General features: G+C 45.6%; 1 long non-coding RNA gene across 1 annotated transcript in view; it reads right to left on the reverse strand.

Moving 5' to 3' along the window:
• Positions 1-8,303, reverse strand: part of LOC104914703 (uncharacterized) — a 38,629-nt gene extending 30,326 nt beyond the window's left edge. Inside the window, exon 1 of the long non-coding RNA XR_014879853.1 lies at positions 8,025-8,303. This is a non-coding gene — a long non-coding RNA (uncharacterized LOC104914703). The remainder of the gene's footprint in view (positions 1-8,024) is intronic.
• Between the last annotated feature and the right edge of the window lie 14,280 nt (positions 8,304-22,583).

Raw genomic sequence — 22,583 nt, forward strand, 5'->3', positions numbered from 1 at the left:
CTCCCCTGCAGTGTGCCCTCCTCCATGCCTCACTTGCAGCCAGTCTGTAGGACCTAGCTCTATGCTGAGTGCTGGTGGCACAGAAGCCAGGAGCACAACCTCTGCTACCTTTTTTATTCAAAGGAAGGTATTTTTTCTCAAGGCCATGAATGTATTTTGTAGGCACATTCTGTCCCTCTCTCTGTTTTTTCAGCATCCTTTTGAAAACTGGGCAACAGCTCAGAAAGCAGCATGCCATATCACTGCCTTTGCCTCTTGTACCACAGACACAAAACTCACCCCTTTGGTTCTGTCATTTTCTGCTCTGCACCACACACTCTGTCTTATTAGCCGTGCTTGCAATGGTGCTCTGCTGAGAGTTCATCTCGAGCCATTTGCTTTGCAATCATTGGATTTATATCAAGCCTGACCAAACCTCAATCTAATTTGCAACTGTGCTAAAGTACTTTTATATTTACTTTAGTAATGAAATAAAATTTGAGTTCTGTTTTTAGACTGATTTATTTCAGCATCTCTACTGGTACAATATCTCATTTGTGTTTCATAAATTGCTAAGGGCAGGAACAAAATACTAAAACTGTTTTCTGCAAATTACTTCTAAAGAGGACGTTTTTCCCTGTATGCCCGCACACAGAGACATATCTCTTCAGAACACAAAACTGATTTTGGTGCTCAATCTGACATCTATTAACAGTGCCTTATCCTTACAGACATCTTCTGACTACCCAGTCCTCTTATGTGTCTTAGACACACCTAAATATTGTGCTAAATTGAACACTTTCTGGAGATGTTGACAGAAGTTATGATAAACATGCCATTTGTGTGATCAGAATGTGGTCAGCTATTCTGCAGCACGGCAGGAGTGTGAGATGTTCAGGTTAGATATTAGGAACAACTTCTTTTCTGAAAAAGTGGTGAGGCAGTGGCACAGGCTGCCCAGGGAGGTGTTCCTAGTCACCGTTCCTAGAGGTGTTCAAGAACCGTGTGGATGTAGCACTGAGGGACATGGGCAGTGGGCATGGTATGATGGGCTGCTGGTTGGACTAGATGGTCTTAGAGGTCTTCTTCAACCTTAATCATTCTGTGATACTATGTATCTATGATTTTATGTCCCGACAATCCCTGTTCCCAGCCCTGTGCTGGCCAGCACTACTGGGTCTCCTCTCGGTATGGGAAAAGTTCAAGGCAAGGTGTCTCCAGGAAAAGGATGGTGAGGGACATCTCGGTTTCGAAACTCATTTTCCCTTTTGGTCCATCAGCCTCCAGATTTATTAGCCTTCCCAATGAGCTGTAAAGCCCATCTATTTCCCTGTCCCAAGCTGAGGCTATTGCTGAGGGTGTGAGTCAAGGAGGAGTTATTTATGGATGGTCCTTTGTCTAACTTTATGCTGTTATTTTTAATTTATGTGGTAGGCGCCCAGTGTACTGCTAAGATGCCTAGAGATGCATTTTAAAAATTTGAATACATAAATAAATAAAATACTCTGTACTCAACCAGACCTAAATTATGCACTACAGGGAGAGAAGCAATTCAATAGGCATTAGAGAAAGGACCAAAGGAGCATGGCAGATCGATGCTATTTGCAGACCCAAGAATCCTTACCCTTGAGCAAGCAATGCAGAGGCACTATGGCTGGCAGGCCAAATTTTAGGTGGTGCTGCAGCCCCCTGATTGACCTTGCATTTGAGGGCTGGGTACACATAGATAACAACCCTGAACACATCAAAGAACAGAGCTCTTCTTGAAAAAAGCTGAATTGGGCTGATGTGCAACAGCAGCAGCATGTGCTGAATCTGGGCACTTTAAAGCAAGAGGCATGTTTGGATGGGGCTTTAGGGAGCCAGGATTTCACCCATTGGATTAAGCAGTTGGGTAAGTCAGGTCCAACCACTGGATGAATTTAGTGCTCCCAGCACTTAAAGGACAGATGTTTAAAGAATCAAAAGAAATAAAGCAAATAAACAAGAGCTGACCTAACAACAGGATGAGTCTGATGCATGATGCAAATCCCACGGTGTGCAATAAATATGGCATACAGCTATAAATGTACATAATTACAGGTAGCATATCATTTGTGATGTGATGCAATAAGCAGCATATCACAAATGTAACAAGAGCTAAGCTGGTGTGTAATGGGGGAATCTATAAACATATATAATTATACATAATAGTGCTAAACTATGCTTATAATATACTGTACTTATTGGATATGTAATCCCAGATAGCACAGTGTTGTGTTATGATATGCTTGACTAAACTATATAACTAGGGCATAATAAATATGTCCATTTTATACCTCTTCATGGCTGCATGGTTTTAACTCAAATTTCAGGGAGCCTGGGCAGATGTGAGCACCTCTGTGCTGCCTTTGCTGTGACGCAGCACTGCCCAACCACAGGGGCTCAGGGCTGTGCTAGGGACCAAGCAAACCCCACAGCACTGAAAACATCTAAACAGTGAAAGCACCAGTGGATAAGCTTCTCACCTGGGGTTCCCTCAGGCAGGGAACCACAGATTTTATTAGCTGAGTTGTCAATTCAGCAAGCCAATTTGGTTCACTTTACCAGTTTGGTAAGCATGGTGTGGAATTTGGTGAGCACAGGCTCTCACTGTGGCAGCTGTCACTGTGTGGATACTGCAGTCAGGATCAGGGATATAAAAGGCAGCAGCATAGCTGGCTTGCCTGGGCTGTGCTGGAGGCCTGGTCTCAGCAAGCAAAAGCAGTTTCTCCCTTTCAAAATGCATTCTTCCTCTGGGTTGTCTGCATGCACTTTGCCTTCTGGCTTTTGAAAGCCGGGTTGGATGGGGCCCTGGGGAGCCTGAGCTGGTGGGAGGCAGCCTTCCCCATGGCAGGGATTGGGGTGGCATGGGCCTTGAGGTCCCCTCCAACCCAAACTGTTCTGTGATTCTATGATTCTAACTAACCAAGGGTTGGGCACCCCTCTGTGGGCAGGTGAGTTTGCCGTCCGTGATCACTTCTGAGGAGTCCTTCCCAAAACATGCCAAACTGCAGCAGAGCCAGCCCATGAGCAAAGGAGATGCTGCACACATCCTCTGACCCACATGCTGACCCTGGGAATCAGCATCTACCATGGGAAAAGTGCTGCTTCCTGTTTTCTGATTCCTAGTGATGGGCAATACCAACTTGAGCAAGGGATATTTGCCAGGTGTGTGGTCAGAAAAACTTGGAAGAGATGCATGGAAGCTTTGACTGATGGCACTGATCTTGTTTGCTGATGTGAAGCAATGACCATATTCTGTCTAAAAGAGGATGTCAAAATGCGTTGCACAACTCAGAAGTTTTATACCCTTTGTTTTGAAAGAAGTCATTAGGAACCAGATGGCTTAGGGATTTGGTAACAGAATATGAAAGCTTTCATCTCTTCATCGACCATTCGTATATGACCTATTGTATTAGTCACAGAAAATCATCAGATTACTTGCTGCTGTCTTATGCAAAATGGGATCGCCATCCTCTCCTGCAGCCTGGCTCCAGCTGAATAGATTTTCCAGTTGAAATGGTAGGATTTTGTTTCAGCAATTTGACTTTCAGTTCATCAGCTTTTCCAGTACCAGTCCTCTTGGACTGTGAGCTGAGGTCCTGCTGAAGTGAAGCTGAGACATACTGCCTGTGGCATGGGGTAGGGACAATTCCACACGTGTCCTCAGGTGCGCATGCTTCATGAATGAAAGTAACTTATGCAAGATGCTTGGCTAATGCTCCTCAAAGAGCAGAGCATGTAGGAACGGGCCTGTGCCTTTATCATGACAGCTTCTCAGAAAAACATGAGTGGAAACTGTAGAAGTGATGAAATTGGTGAACAAATATGTGTTTTGGCAGGTTAGTTTACAGGAAAGATCTCGAATGAATTGTGAGAGCAGTGAGAGAAGTGATGCTGCAGTGCATGGTGCAGCAAGTGTGGGAGTCACTGTTCTGCTGCAGCAGGCTGCCACACTTCTGCTGATCCATGATGACAGCCTGCAAGGAAAGCCCTATGTTGTGGTAATTGCATGAGAATCAGAGGTAATCTCAAGGCCAAAGCAATTTAATCACCTGTTGCACCCAGTGGAGGTGTTGTGAGACTTTTTATCTCCCCTGTGCCAGCAAGAGTGCAAGGGAGGGGAACCATAAGAGAACACCCATGGCTGTGTCCATGATCCACACAGTGCTAAAAACAAAAAGCAAAACTGAACACGTGCTGTGAAGGAAATTGCATTAACATAGCTAATATGGGCTCGTAAAGAAATCACTGTAAATGTTTTTTGGAAACACAGGAAAAGAGGAGTGACATGGGACAGAAAAGCAGATAGAAGCGGATCTTCAATCAGGCTTCTCCCTCAACAAAGCCCTGCTGTGGGAGTGCTGGCTCTCAGTGTGGGCAGCTGAAGTAACCAGCTTCTGGAGAATACATGCATTCTTCCGACCTGGAGGATGGGACCAGCTTTAGCATAGTCCTTCAATGTGTGGTGACAGACAGCACCTCACACAGGAGCACTGCATATCTAACCTGATAGACACAAATGACAGCAAACTTGTGAAACTCCTTTGCAAAAGCGCTGGACAGTCCCATCCAGGGCTGCGTGACAAGCCTGGACATGAAAGTCTCCATGCCCAGTTCTCTGCCCACCACCACATTTCCTTCAGAAGTTCCACCTGAAATAGACGGAAAGGGCAAACAGCACCTTTTGGCAGCTTGGAGATGCACCGAGAACAAGCAGCTGAGAATTGCAAGGCACGAAGAGAGAGCTGAGGATTGTGGCACATTAAGAAGAATGGAGGGGCTACATTCGTCTTTTGATTTACAACAGAGCACAGGGAACACTTGGGCTGTGCAGCTGTAGCATCACAGGGAATAGACCACCTCTCACATACAGATACCAAAATATACTGCAAAGCAGAAAAAGGCTGACATGTTTTTAATGGAGATAAAATTTGCTGTCCTACTCCCCTTCCTGTAAGTCTCAGTAATGTAATGTAAAAAGGAAAAAGAAGGGGTATGATCTCATGCTTGGTACTTTGTCTAAAGTGAGATGCTGATCACAGTCCAGCTCTCTGGGGGGAAATCTGGGCTCAGCGAGCATCTGCATATTCCTTTTAGAGGAAGCCATGTACCGAGGGTCCAGGCCATCCACAGGCAGCCACTGGGGTTTTGCATCTGATTTCATGGGCAGCAGAGATGGAGGGGCAAGGACTGGGATATTTCTCATTGGTAGGGTAGTTCTTCCCAGGTGGGAGAGGAGATTAGGGGAGATTTAGTGTATATAAGGAAGAAGCTTTTTAACGATAAGTATTGTGAGGCACTGGAACAAATTGTCCAGAGAGGTGGTAGATGCCCCAATCCTGGAGGGGACTGACACTCGAGATAAGTCTGGGCAGGGCTCTGAGCAAACTGATGTAGCTGCAGGTGTCCCTGTTCATTGCAGGGGGTTGGACTAGGTGACCTTTAAGTGTCCCTTCCAACTCAAACAATTCTATGAATCTATGATTTAGTCTGGCTGCATGGCTACATGCCACCGAGGGTAAAATAGCTCCATGACCGTGGAGGCAATGTGTTCAAATTTCTCTTAAAATAAAAATAATAAAAAAGAGAGAGAGACAAATAAAAGCAATAGAGAAGCAATTATCAGGAATGTCAGTATCAGAACAGCTGAAAATACATTTAAAGCCACCCTCAAAGACTTGGTTCTCTTAGGAGCAGCGGGCACCTCGAAAAGTTCTGCTTCCAAAGCACAGTTCTATGTTACTGTTTTGCCCTTTATGTCTTATTTTTTGCTTTTCATCCCAAGGCCACGGAGGGCAGGTGGGGAGCCAGTGGCTGTGGGGCAGTGAGGCCAAGGTGTCCCAGCACCACAAGGAATGCCAGACCATCCAGCTGGGTTGGCCACCAGCTCCCACCACGCCTGCCTCAGTGCCAGCAGTGACATCGCTGGCATTTCTGTCCCTCTCCCATCTGGGCGCGTAGCTGCGTATTCATCATCCTTAGGTTTTCTTTACTTTAATCTCCTCCATTTGCATATACACGCGTCCAAATGATAACAATTACCATAAAACAGTCGTGCTGTCGCCCCACCAATAAAAACTGCTTTGTTAATCAGGCAACTTTCCACGGCACCATGCCTGAAAGACCTCATTTTAAACTGGCAGTCTGAACAGGGCAGCAGATAAATTAGCCTATATATGATTGTATGCCGAAGTACATTGATTTAAGATTTCTCCCATTTAGCCTGACAACTTGTCTAAATAGGCTCCTGCCTGAGGAAGACAGCTTGCAGGCATGGTGCAAGTGGCAGGGCATTGCAAATATAATATGGTGCTGCGCAGAGCAAGTCAGCAAAAACGTCGGGAAGGGACTCGCTGGGTCACACGGAGTGAAAAAGAGGGTTAAAGGCGAACAGAAGCAGGAACTCTGAACAGCGCGGCTCTCAGACTTCATCCCGATTTTCTTCTTCCATTTCTAATTGCGAAGTCACTACAGGGAAAAAGCAATTACCAATCTGCTATCATTCACCATGTCATCTTCAGGTCCTCATTAGCAGCTCCATCAACAGCCTTAGCATTTAGCTTCCACCCTGCAGTTCTGAACATCCTAATCATGTTGTGAAGGTCTGGGGTGCCTGAGGAATGGGGAGCAGAGCCCACATCTGCCTCTGCAGCTGGAAAATAGGTGGCACTTCGGGATGGACCACTAAAAGGGAGGGACTGACAGGGATCTGGACACCCCTGGTGCTGTGGGCTCCCACATGGGTCAACAACAGGAGCACTTGTAAAGGAGTCACCAGCAAGACTGTGAGCATAAGCCTCACAAGGGCAGGGAGCAGCCACTGCAGGTGACCGGATGCATGGCACAGGCTCTCAACACCTGCATCCTGTCAATGCTGGTGATTGCAGCATCGGCACCTGGGGAGGGTGGGGAACTGGGAATGTCACCCTGATACACTAATTAGCATTTATTTGATCATCCCCCACTGTAGGTCCTTACTAAAGCTTTTCAGACATGAGGCAATTTTTTCTAGCAGAGCAATACATTCAGGAGCGATGTAGTTTTAGACTGCACATTTCAGCAAATAAATGGTCTAGCAAAAAAAAAAAAAAAGCAAGAGAGAAAATAAGAGTGTACCCTGAGACTCCAAAATGCACCACTCCACAAGCTCTCCTTGCACTGAGAATTGGGATCCTCTTTGTCCACTGACTCTTGCAGATGTAACACATCCTTTCACACCACCCTGACCCAAAGAGGGGTTAGTTTACAATGACTGTCACAGGATGTGCCTCTTTCCAGGCCATTTTTTTGCTGGAATCTGACTTTTAACTTTGCATGAACTCCTGAGTCAAACCTTTACCTGCAGCATCTTGATTTTTTACTTTGTCCCTTCTGTCAGGAGGCTGTCCTCCTCCTTCCATGATTTACCTCCTGTTCCTGACAAGCTTTCATTCTTTGTCAAGCACTAACTGTAAACCTTTCTTTCATCTCTCCCAGAAGGTCTCAACCCAAACCCTACTCATAGTGCGATCTTATCACAGACCGTGCTCCTACAACCATACAGGCATTTCTGCAGCTTGAGATCACTCGCCAGCCCCTTCCACTTTGCCTGCACATGCAGAGAGATGTATGTACATCTCCTTTATTTCCTGTTGACATAGCATGCATCACGCCCGGGTTTCTGCTGTGCAGTTTCACAGCTAATCTGAGCTAACTGCGAACAATTAGGAATGAGCTGCTTGCGGCCAGGAGCAGAGGAGCTCTTTTTTCTGGCACCAATTGTCATTGCTCGGCTGCAGTTAAGCCTGCTTCACATTTGCCTGGCTTACAGAATCACAGAATAATTAAGGTTGGAAAAGACTGCTAAGATCACCTAGTCCAACCTCAATCCATCCCCACCATGCCCACTGCCCATGTCCCTCAGTGCCACATCCACACGGTTCTCAAACACCTCCAGGGACAGTGACTCCACCACTTCTCTGGGCAGCCTGTGCCACTGCCTCACCGCTTTTTTGGAGAAATCATTTTTCTTAATATCCAACCTGAACCTGCTAGGAGTTTGCAGCTTTGTCCCTCCTCTTTTTGTTCAGTACGAGATGGTGTGGGCGCCATGGGCTGGAGAGTTGGAGATTCCTCACTGCACATTCAGTATCCGCCATATAGCACACAGACAGCAGCTCTTCCCTTTAGTGCACTGAAATGAAGTTTGATATTACTCTCTGTTCTTTGTTAGAAGCAGGTTTAAATTACATTAGAGGCTTCGAGATCTGCAGTACACGTCATCCCCCTCATCACACAGAGCAGGGAGAATAAACACTGCCAAGTTTGCTGCCTAATGACTCACGCAAAGGGAAGATTTCATGGGAGGGGAGGTCGGCTCCTGGTCAGTGCCCACACAAGGGTTGGACACTGCATGACCCAGGCAGACAGCTCAGCAAAGTTTTTTCTTTGTGGAAAATGTCCTTAAAATAGTGAGGAAAAGAAGTGGGAGATAGAAAGCCAAATTCCAAGGACATCATTCAGTATTCAGGCAGTTGCATCTTCAAGTTTCATCACATATGTAGGGGATTAAATGCACATTAATCACTGACAAGTCTCAGGATAAATATTCAGTTACATGAAAATTTTCTCCAGATGTACATTACAAGGTAAATACCTACAGGATGTTAAGGAATGGTCAATATCAGGAACAGTTACCAAACAGAACATTTACAGGGACTGAATAAAAGCTAAAGTCCAACTTTACAACAGAATCTTTGCTGTTAGGCATGTAATTCCTGTGAATAGCTCCCTGGCTTCAGCGGATTTAGATCCTACCTAAACAGTACCCAGGTTTCTGCTCACCTCCCATGGAGGAGCAGCTTCATCTTGGCTGTATGAGGATGCTATCTTAATATTTAGCAAAAGTATGGTTTTGTTTTTGCCAGGAATTTTTCCTTCACAATATAAGCATTTACTTACAGTGGGAATCCTTGGTAACACTTCTAGCCCCTTCCCAAAAATATCATACCTCACACTTTCAATGGCAATAAAGTGGCTTTTGTGCCTAATCTTATGGCCATCATTAATTTTGTCAGTATTTCTCAGAACTCCAAGCATCCAGTTTCCCTAGCCACTTTCATTATTCTAGAAAAAAGGGAATATTTTACATGTAGATAACATATTTCAGTCTCCTTGCCAAACTACTTGGGATAGTATCCTTTATATAATGGTTTACTATTTATAATATTGAACGTATTTGGCCTATCTCAGGAATGCTATGTTTTTATATCAGAATTCAGCAGCACACTAAAAACACTGAAAAGAGATCCAAAAGTAAGAAAAAGAAGTAAGTTCTCTACCAGGTGTTGTTTTCAGTGGTTCGGTCTTGCATTTAGAAAATGGCATTTTTAGCAAGGAGAGAAGTTTGAAATTGGCCAAACTTAGCCCCAGGTTTTTAGCTATTTTAATTTTTTTTCTTTAAAATAAGACAAACATCCTTCTTAAATCAATCCTGTAGGATTCAGAGCATTTTAAAATTCTTAATAGATCAGACAAACTTGAAAACAGAACATAACCAATTTGCAAGAACCCCAGTGGAAAGAAAAAGCCCTCCTCTTACGTTTCAGTTAAGCTGTGCTTATTATTAAACCAGGCTCAACACTGAGTAGCTCAGTCACAGTTTGGGAATTCATGGGACTATTTCATCCTGTATTATCAATTACCAGATACTGATTTCTCCTATGACCCCCACAAGCATGTTTTCTCTCCTCTTCTCCCACAGTCAAACCCACAGCTGTTTTCTACATTGTAAAACTGTTTTGTGCTCAAGCCACTCTTTTCCCCTTTTCCTGCTGACTCAGACACCTCTTGGAGCTGAGTACATCTCTTTCAAGGCTCCCCATCAGCATCCCAGCACCACTTCTGTTGGCAATGGCTCAGCTCCATCCTCTCCTCCTATGAGAATCTGAGAGCTGGTAACTCAGCATCCTCAGCACAGGGATGGTCATCTGAGTGAATACCGGATCATGTGGTCCTAAGAGTTGCCTTCATTTCATAGCATGATTGCACACACTTAGTCTAAAGTACCAGCTCTTCCATTTTACAGAAGTGTTTTAAAACTGCACCGTGCAAGGGAAGACCAAATTGAAATTGCTTGTATCAAAACATGTGCAATGCATCAGTAAGTGCAGCATGTTCCAGGATGGATGGGATTCACTTTTCAAATGCAGCCTGGACCAGAATGACAAAATATTTTATAGGTAGTCGTGATGCACAGTCAAAAGCTAGAGGAGCCAGTTAGAAGGATTGGAGGCAGCTAACGGTGCACTGTGGGTACACTGCTAAAAGGGAACCAGCAGGTTCAGTTCCCCTTCTCATTCATCATCAGTCTTAGTAGGTTCATCTACCCAACCATGAAAAGAGAAAGAAGTGAGGTGGGTGCAAGTGGGCCCATCAAAAGCAGTTCATTTTGCAGCCAGAGCACCCAAGGCTGTGGGGATCAAAGGAAAGTACTGCAAACCACCCCTTCTCCATTCTCCCCAGCCAAAACCTTGGTTTCCAGCTGAGCAGAGTTCCCAGTAGCCCAGCTGAGGCCAATGGGCACCCTTAGGACTCAGTGGGGATGGGCTGGGGATCATACAAGGCTGTAAATTTCCCAATGAAATGTTTGCAATGGTTTGTGAAATGACTGTTTGCAGAAGAATCACATATTTGGTTACAGCTACAAAGAGCCAGCACTGACCCAGGAGAGGTGTTTCTTTTATCTGCTGGCGCGCGTGCCCATCTGGTCCAATGCCCAGCTCTTGAAGGACAGGACAGAAATCTGTCGCAATCACTGTCAAGTAGTCCTGTTTCTTAAATTCAAAAAGACTGAGACTTGTTAGCTCAGTTTTGAGACCCTTGGCCCAGCCTTTGGGGTGCTGGATCCCATTGAGTCAAATTTTGAGATGCCAACACCTTAAGAATTCTGAGATGTGCAGGAGGTGGTGGTGCTTTGTCCCCTTTCCCCGGTGGGAAATTACATCACTGCTCCATGCACTGCTGAGTCCATCCTTCCATGAAAATGCCAAGAGGATTAAACAGCTTGCATAATTTCAAAAGGAAGCAGTGAGGGTGAAAATAAATACACATTGAAATAGTATAAAGTGCACTGGTTAAAAAGAAAAACAAAACAAAAAGCCACAGTCACAAAGGTATCTGGGTTTGCTGGCAGTGCTGGGAGCCAGATGGGACTGGAAGCAGGCAGGGTAATGCCAGTGACAGCAGGAGCAGTACCACCATGCCACTGAGCCCTTGGGGTGCTGCAGACATTGCAGTGATTGAATGGGCAGATAACCACAAAAAAATGATGGCTTAGGTATTTTCAGAAACTATTCTGGTTTTTTTTTTTTAACCTTGTGGGGTCTGCTCCTTTTTTGTTTTAAACTACCAAACACTGACCTGCATGTATTGGCAGAAAGCGTGGAAATTGTACTTAATAACTAACACAATAACCATCTCTTACAGACTGTTCTAGGGTGAAATAAGTGAAATAAAGAGCTTTTCTCTCCTGCCTGTGAGGCTTTGGCTCAAGTTGCCAGGGGACACAGAAACAAAGTGCCCTCAGTTGCTCAGAGACCTTGTACTGATGAATTTGCCCATTAAAGAAATAGCACTTGCGGAAGGAGTTCCCACCTTTCCTGCCTACCTGCAATAAAATACCGCGCATTTTGTGGGATGGCAGAAGCACGAGGTGACTGTAAAGTCAGGAGGCTGGAGTCCCTGGAGCAGCCTGGGTCATTCCCTTCGCCTCTACTGAGCAGAGCCCCATTTCCACGACAAACAAAAGGAGCATCAGAGCCAGAAGCCTCCATACTGTAATGACATTCATCCCAGCGGGTCTCCGCTCCCAAGGAGAGCAGGCACCAGGAAATTATGTGCAATACATTTCAGTGATTTACAGCTCTGTGCTCGTACAAGCCCACTGTCAGCTCTAGTTACCTTACAGGCAGTGGCAGCTTCAAGCAATGTGGAGATTTCTTTCCCAGCTCACAACACACAATCTAGGTGGCAACGTAAGTCCACAAAAATCCTAAGTTAGAAAAGAAAATGTAATTTCAAGGAGGGAAATGCACATCACCCCAAAAGACAGAAAAATCTAATAAATTGCTGGGAATTAAATCCTCTCCCACAACCCTGACAGTGAGAGGTCAGGGTGAAATGGCACCATCGGTGTGTGGGACAGAGAATTGACTCGTGCCCACTTCCATGGCTACACAGCTAAAGAAGGGCTGCTATGAATGAGAAATTATTTGGAGGCAAACAGCACTTATCAGTGAATCAACAGCAAGTGTGGATGAGACAGAGCTAAATCCAGTGACAGTCAGTTGACACAAAAGTCAGATTCATGCATTCTGAGACCAACATGTGAAATCATTAAATATGCTTCTGTTTCTCACTATTCTTTATCATAGGGAATTACAACTCATTTTTCAACTTGCAAAAATCCTAGTTAAAGTTAATTTTTAACTTACCTTCTTTATCTAAAGAGAACTAAGGTGAGTTCTGTCTATCACAGTGGGCACCTCTCCAACTTCTGCTCATAATTTTGAGTCACCTTTCAGATGTCTCTTTTGTTCAGCATCGGACTTTGTGCCTTATCTCTTCACAGGGACCTATTTTTCTTAATCACCCAGACTGAGACCATTTTACTTTCAATGCATTTAAGTTTTAGACTGATGACTGACCCTACAAACTCTGATTTGGGCCGCTTCAAAGCCCAGAGGATGGAAATGGGATGTTTTGCATTCATTTTTATTGTCCTTGTTGTACACATGATTGAAGAACTAGGAAACACCAGGGTTTCCTATATTTCTACATGAGTCTTCTAGATGAGCCAGAGCAGAGAAAAGGCTGGAGAGCTTCTTTCACATCTCCTATGTATGTGAGGGCATACATCTACACCTGCTTATAGCTACAAATTTGCAGCTAGACTTCCCAGGATTTCCTGTTCCCTCTTGACTTTATCAGACTTGGCAGGGAGAAAATACTCCAAACAATGTTTTCATTTGCCAGTTTCATTTCTGATATTCTTTAAAGGTGCTCTTCCTTAGAGCTGGACAAGGAGCATATTCACAGCTAGGACATCCAGCAGCTGCCTTCACAGCTACTATACAGTGAGCTACTATAAGTTAGCTACTATACAAACATGCAGAAAGACACAATTGCTATCCTGTAGGGGACATCTTCCCTACACACCAGTGACGCACATATGCATATAGACATAATTTAGATGTTGGGGAAAATTTTTCACTCAGAGTAGCATAGCTGCCCAGAGAAGCTGTGGTGCCCCATCCCTGGAGGCGCTCAAGGCCAGGTTGGATGGGGCCCTGGGCAGCCTGAGGTGGTCAGGGGTAGCCCTGCGCACGGCAGGAGTTGAGAATGGGTAATACATCCCCACCAGTGCATGTGGAAGTCCTCTGTGCTTTGTGCTCCTGCTTGCTCTGCAACTCCTTCTTGTCACTGCCAAACTGTGGGAAACAAACCTGGCTCCTTCCCTACCCCTCCACCTTTGCTTGGCTCTTCTGAGCCTCTTCTTCCTGGTCGGGAGTTGGCAATTCAGGAGGCATTGCGTGCTACAGCAACAGCCAGATGTTTGGTCTTGACAGGCTCAGCATGAGATGAGATTGAAACAGCATAATAAAGATCACACTTAGGAGAGTCCCTCTCCCCATTTTTTATTTCATGAAACTTTTTTTTTTTTTTTGAGGTACAGATAAATATAAGTACTATCTAAACCGTTGAGTTAATAACATGTAAAATGCACTCTTTGCCATGCACATAATTAGTCTTGCATTGCAAACATGAAATATTAATAAATAAAAATTAGCACCTTTGTTGTGGCTGTGTTTCAAACTGCTTTGAAAATTAATTAATTCCCAGCAGCTTGTGTGAGGCAGAAAACCATTATTAGCCTAGTTTTTACACACAGAGGCGGAGAGCTTTCTCCAAACCATAAGCTCCTTGTAGAGCAGCATCGCCTCGCTCTTTAAATAGCACTGTTGACTACTGGAGCTCAGATTACTTTGCAAAGGAAATTGGTTTCCTTTCCTGGAGACGGAATGAGCCAGGAGGAGGGCTGTCAATTCAGAAGGAGGGAGGTGTCTCCTCCACAAGCGCTGGGGAACAAGGAGGAGGCATGGCTCAGGCCCTGCCCAGCAGCAGCAGGCTTGTGTCCTGAGCTGTCAAGCAGCCTGATGCACAGGACATGCAGTCTGAGCAGCAACCGCTGTGCCAGGTTTTCTAGTGCTATTATATGGTTCCTCTTGGCCAAGATTTTGAAATCTGTCAACTCAGCCAAGGCTCAGCCCTCAGGGCCTGGGCTAGAAGCCCCGAAGCCCCTTCCTGGGGCCAGATGCTCCAGGATCAGTGATGGGTGTCCCATGCCACCATGCAGCTCCCTGCCAAGAGGCTGCTTTTTGTATGATGAAGATGTTTGTGGAGGCTCCTCACATCAGCAGAGGAGCCTGAGAGTCCTAGCCACTGGCTCAGACAGCTCTGCAACATGCCCATGTAGCCGTGCTCCATAGGAGCTGCTTCTTGCAGGGACACAGCTAACAGTGCAAACAACAACTGAGTTTTCTGGGGCTGGAATTTAAGACTAAAATGCCCACAGCGTTCACCAGGTCTTAGTAAGGAGCATGACCCACCAGAACCTGCCTGTATGCCCAGACACAAGCTGCCCCTCCCTGCTTACAGGGAACGTGAGAACTCCCAGGGCAAAAGGCCTGGCTGCTTCAGTTCACTTCTGTTTGTTTGAGATAACTCCATGGAAGAAGGGAAATAAAAAAAGGGCACTCAGGGTTACTGATGCCAGGTAACAAAGGCCACTTTCAGCAGGGCTGTGGCTTGGCTTTGTCTCACTCACCTTGTGCCGGATCTTCGTCTCACAACAAACCATTTCACACAAGCCTTGGTCCCAGCCTGCTTTCACATTTTTACTCAGCCTTGGTGCCCAGTCTACCACAGACTAACAGACAAACTGCTCTCCTTCCACGCTGGTAGCAGGCAAAACAAACCAGGCTACCCTCTGCAGAATTTTCTCAGGCCGAGTAAGTGCTTTGTGTAAAGTGCAGGGGACTCTGTGCAACCAGAGGATCAGTTTAATTTCTGTGTCAATCCTGAGGAGAGAAAAGCTTTTAGAATTAGAAATACAATTTTTGCAGAAGTATGCTACCATTTCACTGGAGCTGTCACCACCTTTGCTTCTGCAGGAGCATAGGCAGCAGTCGGATGTTTGCTATGTGAAAACCTGTCTACCACATATAACCAATGTAAGTCAAAAAAGGCCGAGCAAAACATTGGTTTTGGCTGCTGGTAGGAGGGGTTCCTCCTTCCCCTCTGTTCTAAGCAGCAGGCATGTGAGAAGGCACTCACTTATTTCTGATTTCAGTGGGAAAAATCAACAGGGCTTCAACATGCATTTTGACAAAAGGAGAAAGATAAAAAAGAGAGAGGGGAAATGCCCACACTGAATTAAAAGGGCAAAGCAGAGCCCCAAAGGACTGCTGGTGGTCTTCCCAGCACCTTCAACCATTTTTGGCCTCTGGCCAGCCCTGGTGTGCCCAGTCGCACTCTGAGGCCTCCTTGCGAAGACAGGACAGCACTGGCAAGCATTTGTGGTGCTCACAGGCTGTCTTGATGACGGGCTCTTAATTTGTAGAAAAAAACAAAACAACAGAGAGCAAAGGCCAGCAGAGCTTGTGAGATCTGTCAGGTGGTCCAAACACTGTGTGAGACCACAAAGTTAGAGGGCAGAGGCTGTTGAGACACCAAACCTGGTACCTTTCTTTCTTCGGCTCTTTTTCACCGAGGTAACAGGTTTGTTCAGGTTTTACAGCAGCACCGTGTAATAGAAAAGTAGCTGCTCCTCTTTCCAAATGTTCATTTAACTTCGGTTTACCACAGCATTCATTTTATACCTTTGGCGTACTGTTTTGTCCAGACTGCCAAACAAACTAACATCAAAGAGTAATCAGCATGGACATCTGAAAACTCCCTGAAACACAAAGCAACTCTTAAGGCATATTTAATAAAATACATAATAGTGAGGTTATCTATAAACTGACATATCATTCTGGACAAGAGTTCCTCAGAAGAGCCCAGGGTAGTTCTCATGAAACAAACAAACAAATACAAGAGTCATCTGGACAACAGTTCATTGGAAGTGTTGTGGGTAATGCTCAAGAATAATAATGATAATATTTAAAAAAGAATGATCTGTAGAGGCAAGCAGAGTGGAAAGTAAGATGGTCAAAAAACTTGAGACAATTCATTTGTAGAAAAGCTGATCCCTGAATGTCAAAGATTTACCTCACTGTGGAAGGAGCTGCAGTTTCCAAGCACTAAATGTTTTGCAGACATCCAGACACACAGCCCAAAAGCTCACCTGCATCAGTTCAATTCTTCAACTCTCTCCTTTCTGATAACTAACACGGTTGGGAAACTCAGTGCCCAACCCTGACCTATGCCAAATTTTTCGTGAAGACCAACAATATGGAACTTTGGATTAATACTGTAAGAAGTGCTCTGAGCTCTGCTATCACATTAGAAAGGAACAAGGTGCAAAGGGCAGGACCTTTTGCTGCCCTTTTCCTCTCTGCCCTGCGTGAAAACGCACAAAACATCCCTTGAGGATCCAGTGTACCACTCCTGAGACGTTCACAAAGCAAGCATGGAAGGGGTTCAGGAGCTCCCATCAGTGTGCTCCTTTATGCAGTTGACACAAATCTTTTAAAATAAGCTCTAAAAGCCAATGCCAGATCCCTGCACAGCTCAGCAATACCGAAGCATCTGCCTGAAGCAAGTTACAGAAGGGAGGTGGCAGTTTCAGGAGCCTCAGATGAGGCGTCATCCTAACTCACTCGGGAGAAGCCCCGTGGAAAGCAAATTCCTTGAAAACTGCCTGGAGTCACAGATTCTCTCGTGCGACATATTTGCACGCAGCCTAGGTCTCCTTTTAACATACTTTGCCTTTTGTCTTGTTTTTCTGGCTTCAAGCAACAGCCCAAATGAAATGCTGGAAACAATGAAAGCATTAAAGGAAAATGTCATGCCTATCAATATACGCCTTTGTGGCTGTGGGAGTGGAGAGCACCGTGATGTCACTGGTGGGAACAGCTTAAAATTTTCCATTGAGAAAAGGAATCCGGCTTTCACAGAGCCAACACGTTCCAAAAGATGTGCCGTGCCACCCGGTCACACAGACGAGGGCTTCGCAGCAGTGCAGCACAGGCTGGGAGGATGATTTAATTCAGAAATTGCAGAAACAACTTGTATTTATTTACCACAGGAGCACGTAGCACAAGCTGCCATGTGCATAGAATTCAATTCTTTGAGCAAAGATGTTGAAGATAGCACTGTCTGTATGTTGACAAATTACCGTAGGCCAGATCTGGGCCACGCAGCTCTGCAGATGAACCTTTCCCTGGGCTGTTCAGCCTGACTGTGACTTTGCACTGGATCTGTTTACAAGCGATCTCTGGAGTTTGCTCCAGCTCATCTGGGAACAAGCCAGGGGCTGTCCAATGGATTCCAGCTGGTTTCAAGGAGATGTCAAGGAGATGGGTCTGCCATGTTGGTGATGGAGGTGTTAATTAGTTGGTTTCTCTGAAGTGCCTTGCAAACAGCATTGCATCCTGGTACCCTACAGCAGAGTGATGTTTCAAAAGGATCCTCATCACCTCCCAGCAGCCAGTTAGTTGCTCAATTATCTTAAGTGCATCATTTAACATCTTCCTGGATAGTGGCTCTCTCCTGTGACAGGTATTAGAATTTAGATTCAAGTAAACAGTTTTTGAGTTCGAGAAGAGCCAAGACTGTAATGTTTACTTCCAGATCTCCTGTCACGCTCCTTAAATGCCCAGTGGGGCCAGTGGGAGTTGCTGGTTCCTCACCAGGGGAATAAGCAGAGGTTTCATTTCTGGGCTGAGGTGAAAGCTACTGAAAAAAACTTCAGCACAAACCTGTGACTTCCCCACCTGGGAATCAGAGCAAGAACAGAGTCTCAAGGAGTGAAGTTTGCCAAGCCTTCTGGTTTTCTTTAGGAGCACAATTTCTGCTCTTTTCAGGCACAAACCTGAAGGAAAATAAGGGCAACTAACAATATTACAACAAACTTTATAATGAGAAAGCACACGCTCCTGTCAACATGTTCTGAGATATATAAGGACTTCCATGATCTACAGGGCTTTTGTTGCTGCTGTTGCTGGAATGCATCAGTGGATATGAACCAGGCCAAGCAGCAAGCCTGCTTCCCTTTGAGGTCATTCTCTATCTCTGCAGTACTGCAGTTGCTGCATGCACGCACGCGCACACACACACACACACACACACACACACACAAATGGTTGAGGTGGGAAGAAGCCTTTGGAAATTGTCTGGTCCAACCATGTCATGTAGCGACACTGAAAGCAGGTTGCACAGGATCATGTCCTGTTGCATAGGTGGGTTTTGAGTATCTCCAGGAAAGGAGATTCCAGTCTCTCTAGATAGCTTGTTTCAGTACTCTGTCTTCCTCACAGCAGAACAGTTTTTCCTCTTGTTCAGACAAAGCTACCTGTGTTTCAGTTTGTGCCCGCTGACTCTTACCCTGCCACTGAACACCATGAAAGAGTCTGGCCCCATCCTCATTACACCATCCCTTAAGATACATTGATCCCTTAAATGCATGGAAAAGATTCCCTCTGTCTTCTCCAGTCTCAACTCTCTCAGCCTTTCTTTATAGGAGAGATACTCTCCTACTGGACTCTCTCCAGTAGTTCCACATCTCTCTTATACTCGGAAACCCAGAGCTGAACACAGTACTCCTTGCACTTGCCTTTGTTGAACTCCATCATGTTTCTCTTCACTCAACTTTCCAGTCAGTCCAGGTCTCACTGAATGGCAGCCTTCTGGTGTGTTGGCCTCTCCCTCCAACTTCATATCATCAGCAAAATTGCTGAGAGTGCGCTAAGTCCCTTCATCCAGGTCACTGAAGAGTAAGCTGGACAAAACTGGACCCAGTACCAACCTTCAGGGGACACCACTAGCTTTAGGCCTCCATCGGGACTCACCAGTAATCACAAGACCCTGAGACTCACCATTTAGACAGTTCTCAATCCACCTCACCATTCACTCATCTAACCCACTCTTCCTGAGCTTACCTATGAGGATGTTATGGGAAACAGTATTAAAACCCTTGCTCAAGTCAAGGCTGACAACATCCACTGCTCTTCTTTCATCTACCCAGCCAGACATAATAACATAGAAGGCCATCAGTTTGGTTGAGCACAGTTCCCCTTTTGTGAATCCATGCTGACTAGTCATGATCACCTTCTTTTCCTCCACAAGCTTGGAGGTGACATCCAGGATGAGCTGTCCTGTTACCTTTCCAAGGGCAGAGGTAAAGCTGACTGGTCTGCAGTTCCTTACATCACCCCTCTTGCCATTTTTGAACTGGAGTACAATTGGCTTTCCTCTAGTCCTCAGACACCTCTCTTGTTCTTCATGACCTATGAAAGGTGACGGAGAGAAATAATATGTGCCAACTCCCTCAGCAATTGTGGGTGCATCCCATCAGGGCCCATAGATTTGTGGGTGTCAGATTTGCCTACATGATCTCTAATGCAGTCTTCCCTGACCAGTGGAAAGTCTCCTGTAGAATTTCTCTCTGGTCACACAGATCACAGAATGGCCCAGGTTGGAAGGGACCTCAAGGATCATGAATCTCCAACCCCTCTGCCACATGCAGGGCCACCAGCCTCCATGTTTAATACAAGACCAGGCTGCCCAGGGCTCCATCCAATGTGGCTTTGAACACCTCCAGAGATGGGGCATCCACAACCTCTCTGGGCAGCCTGTTCCAGCACCTTACTGCTCTCTCTGTAAAGAACTTCCCCCTGACATCCAAACTAAATCTTTCCTCCCTCAACTTAAAACCATTTCCCCTTGTTGTGCTGTTATCTACCCTTTCAAAGAGTTGATTCCCCTCCTGTTTGTAGGCTCCCTTTAGGTACTGAAAGGCTGCAATGAGGTCACCCCGCAGCCTTCTCTTCTCCAGGCTGAACAAGCCCAGCTCCCTCAGCCTGTCTTCGTAGGGGAGGTGCTCCAGTCCCCTGATCATCTCTGTGGCTCTCCTCTGGACCCTCTCCAGCAGCTCTCTGTCTTTCTTGTACTGGGGGCTCGAGACCTGGACACAGTACTCCAGATGGGGCTTCACAAGAGCAGAGTAGAGAGGGACAATCACCTCTCTGTCCCTGCTGGTCACCCCTCTTCTGATGGAGCCCAGGATACCATTTACTTTCTGAGCTGCAAGAGCACATTCCTGGCTCATGTTCCATTTTTCATCCATCAGGACTCCCAGGTCCTTCTCTGCAGGGCTGCTCTCAAGAACTGAATGCGTACAAGTCCATAGTGCTGGATGGCATGCATCCCAGCATTCTGAAAGAGCTGGCTGAGCTGATTGCTGAGCCACTCTCTATCATACTTGAAAAGTCGTGGCTGTCAGGTGAGATCCCAGATGACTGGAGGAAGGGTCATATCACTCCCATTTACAAGAAAGGGAGCAAGGAGGACCTGGGGAACTGTAGGCCAGTGAGCCTCATCTCTGTACCTGAGAAGATCATGGACCAGATCCCCCTGGACTACGTGCTCAATCACACGAGGAATGAGCACATGATCCGAGACAGCCAGCATGGCTTCACCAGGGGAAGGTCATGCTTAATCAATCTGGTGGCTTCTACAATGGAGTGATAGCGTTGGTGGACAAAGGGAAGGTGACTGATGTCATTTACCTGGTCTTTAGGGTCTGAGATTCCTGAGGGCTGGCCTTAGCTGTAGGCATTCAGCAATTATCTTCACCAAGGCACCCATTCAATTCAGCAGCAGGCGCTCATTTTCCTTAGTCTTCCTTTTGCTACAGACATATGTGAAGAAGAAATTCTTGTCCTTGACATCCCTGGCCAGATTTAATTCCAAATGGGCCTCATTCTTTCTCGTTGCATCTGTGCATACTTTGAAATGACCTAGGCAATTCAGGGACAGGGTTCAGAGTGCCTGTTTGCACTGCAGAGAGCGGCATGGCCCTGCACCAGCCAAGCTGGCTCTGAGTGAGCTGCCCGAGACAGGGAGGACGTGACCCACTCTGGCACACCTCTGCAGCCAATATGAAATGTAGCTGGCTGAGATCTTTGGCAGGCTGGAGCATTTGTGCAGGCAGAGCCACATTCTGCTCCGCTACATGGTGCCTAAACTGAGGTCTCAGCCTTTGGAGCAGATTGGAATACCCTGCAGCCCCCTGCTTCTAGCTTTCTTTGTGGTCCGACTGAGCCCACTGGAGAGAATGCTATGGACCTGTATATTCTTGCAGCTCAGATAGTGCAAATCCTGCAACATCCCTGTGAACTGATCTTTCTGTCAGGATAATCACCTGCCCCAAAGGTCAAATTGCTACAGCTTGAATTCATTGAGCACTCCTGGTTGTAACGAAAGGGCCATCAAAGCTCACATTCCCAAAGCGTAGCTGGATCTGGCTTAGTGAGAGCAATGAAGTAATAACAATTCTTTCTATCATTAAATTCAGCCAGCTCAGTTTGGGTATGTTCAAGAAGCAAACCAATTGAGGCTGAAGTTAACCAGGCACATTTCAGGGTAGATTTGTATTGTAAAATGCAGCAATTCTGGGTTGTTAGAGTTCCGTCACAAAACTCCTGTGCAATACTAGCAAGTGAAGGGTCACACCAAATGTCTACCATATGCTGCACATATCCAGTTTCCTCTCACAGTTTTCATTGTATTACATTCTGATTTTTTTTTCCTTTAAGATTTAATTCCCTAGGCTGTTGTTGGAAGCATACGGAGTTACAGCAATGGAAGGAATTTCACCTGTTCAAATCTAGTTTGAGGGATCCAGGCATACCTGGTTTTTCTATATTGCGTAATAAACATTCCACCTCTTATCCTTCCAAGGTATGGTAGTCATTTCTTTCATATTCTTGCACATATCCACAGTACTCATTATGCTGCATGGGGCTAGGGTAACACAAGAACTGTCAGCTTACTTAACAGAAGTATGTAAATGAATGTCACTACCACCTCTAATGTCAAGCAAAAGTCAACACAAAAGATTATATTCCACCAAAAGTCTTGGTCTGCAGGTCACCGTCCCCCTTTCAGCCTACTGCAGCTATTCCAGGAAAGTCAACAGACCCTGGCAGGTCACTTCCTCCAGGTGGGTCAACAAACAATACTGCTGACTTCATTCAGACTTTAAGAGTATAATTGTTCACACTGGGAAAGTGTACGCAAAGCAAATTTCATTCTGGCTCAGACACACTCAGCCAAATTACAGCAAAAAACTTTTTCCATTATGTTTTCTCTTAAAAGCATAAACACTAAGCCAAATTGCTAACTTGACCAAATTGTTAATAAAGTACATCAGCCAATTCTATAGGTAAGTTTTGCACTTGGAATTTCTATGCACGATGACAAAAGCTTACCTGTCACAACTTGTGGCCCACTGTCAAATGCCACAGCTTTTAAATCTTATGCAACTTCCTGATGCAGCTCCTGAGTTTTAGGCAGAATTGTTACTTTCACGAGTA

Source organism: Meleagris gallopavo, chromosome 1 (assembly GCF_905368555.1).
Source record: "Meleagris gallopavo chromosome 1, MGAL_WU_HG_1.1, whole genome shotgun sequence".
NCBI classification, from domain to species: Eukaryota; Metazoa; Chordata; class Aves; order Galliformes; family Phasianidae; genus Meleagris; species Meleagris gallopavo.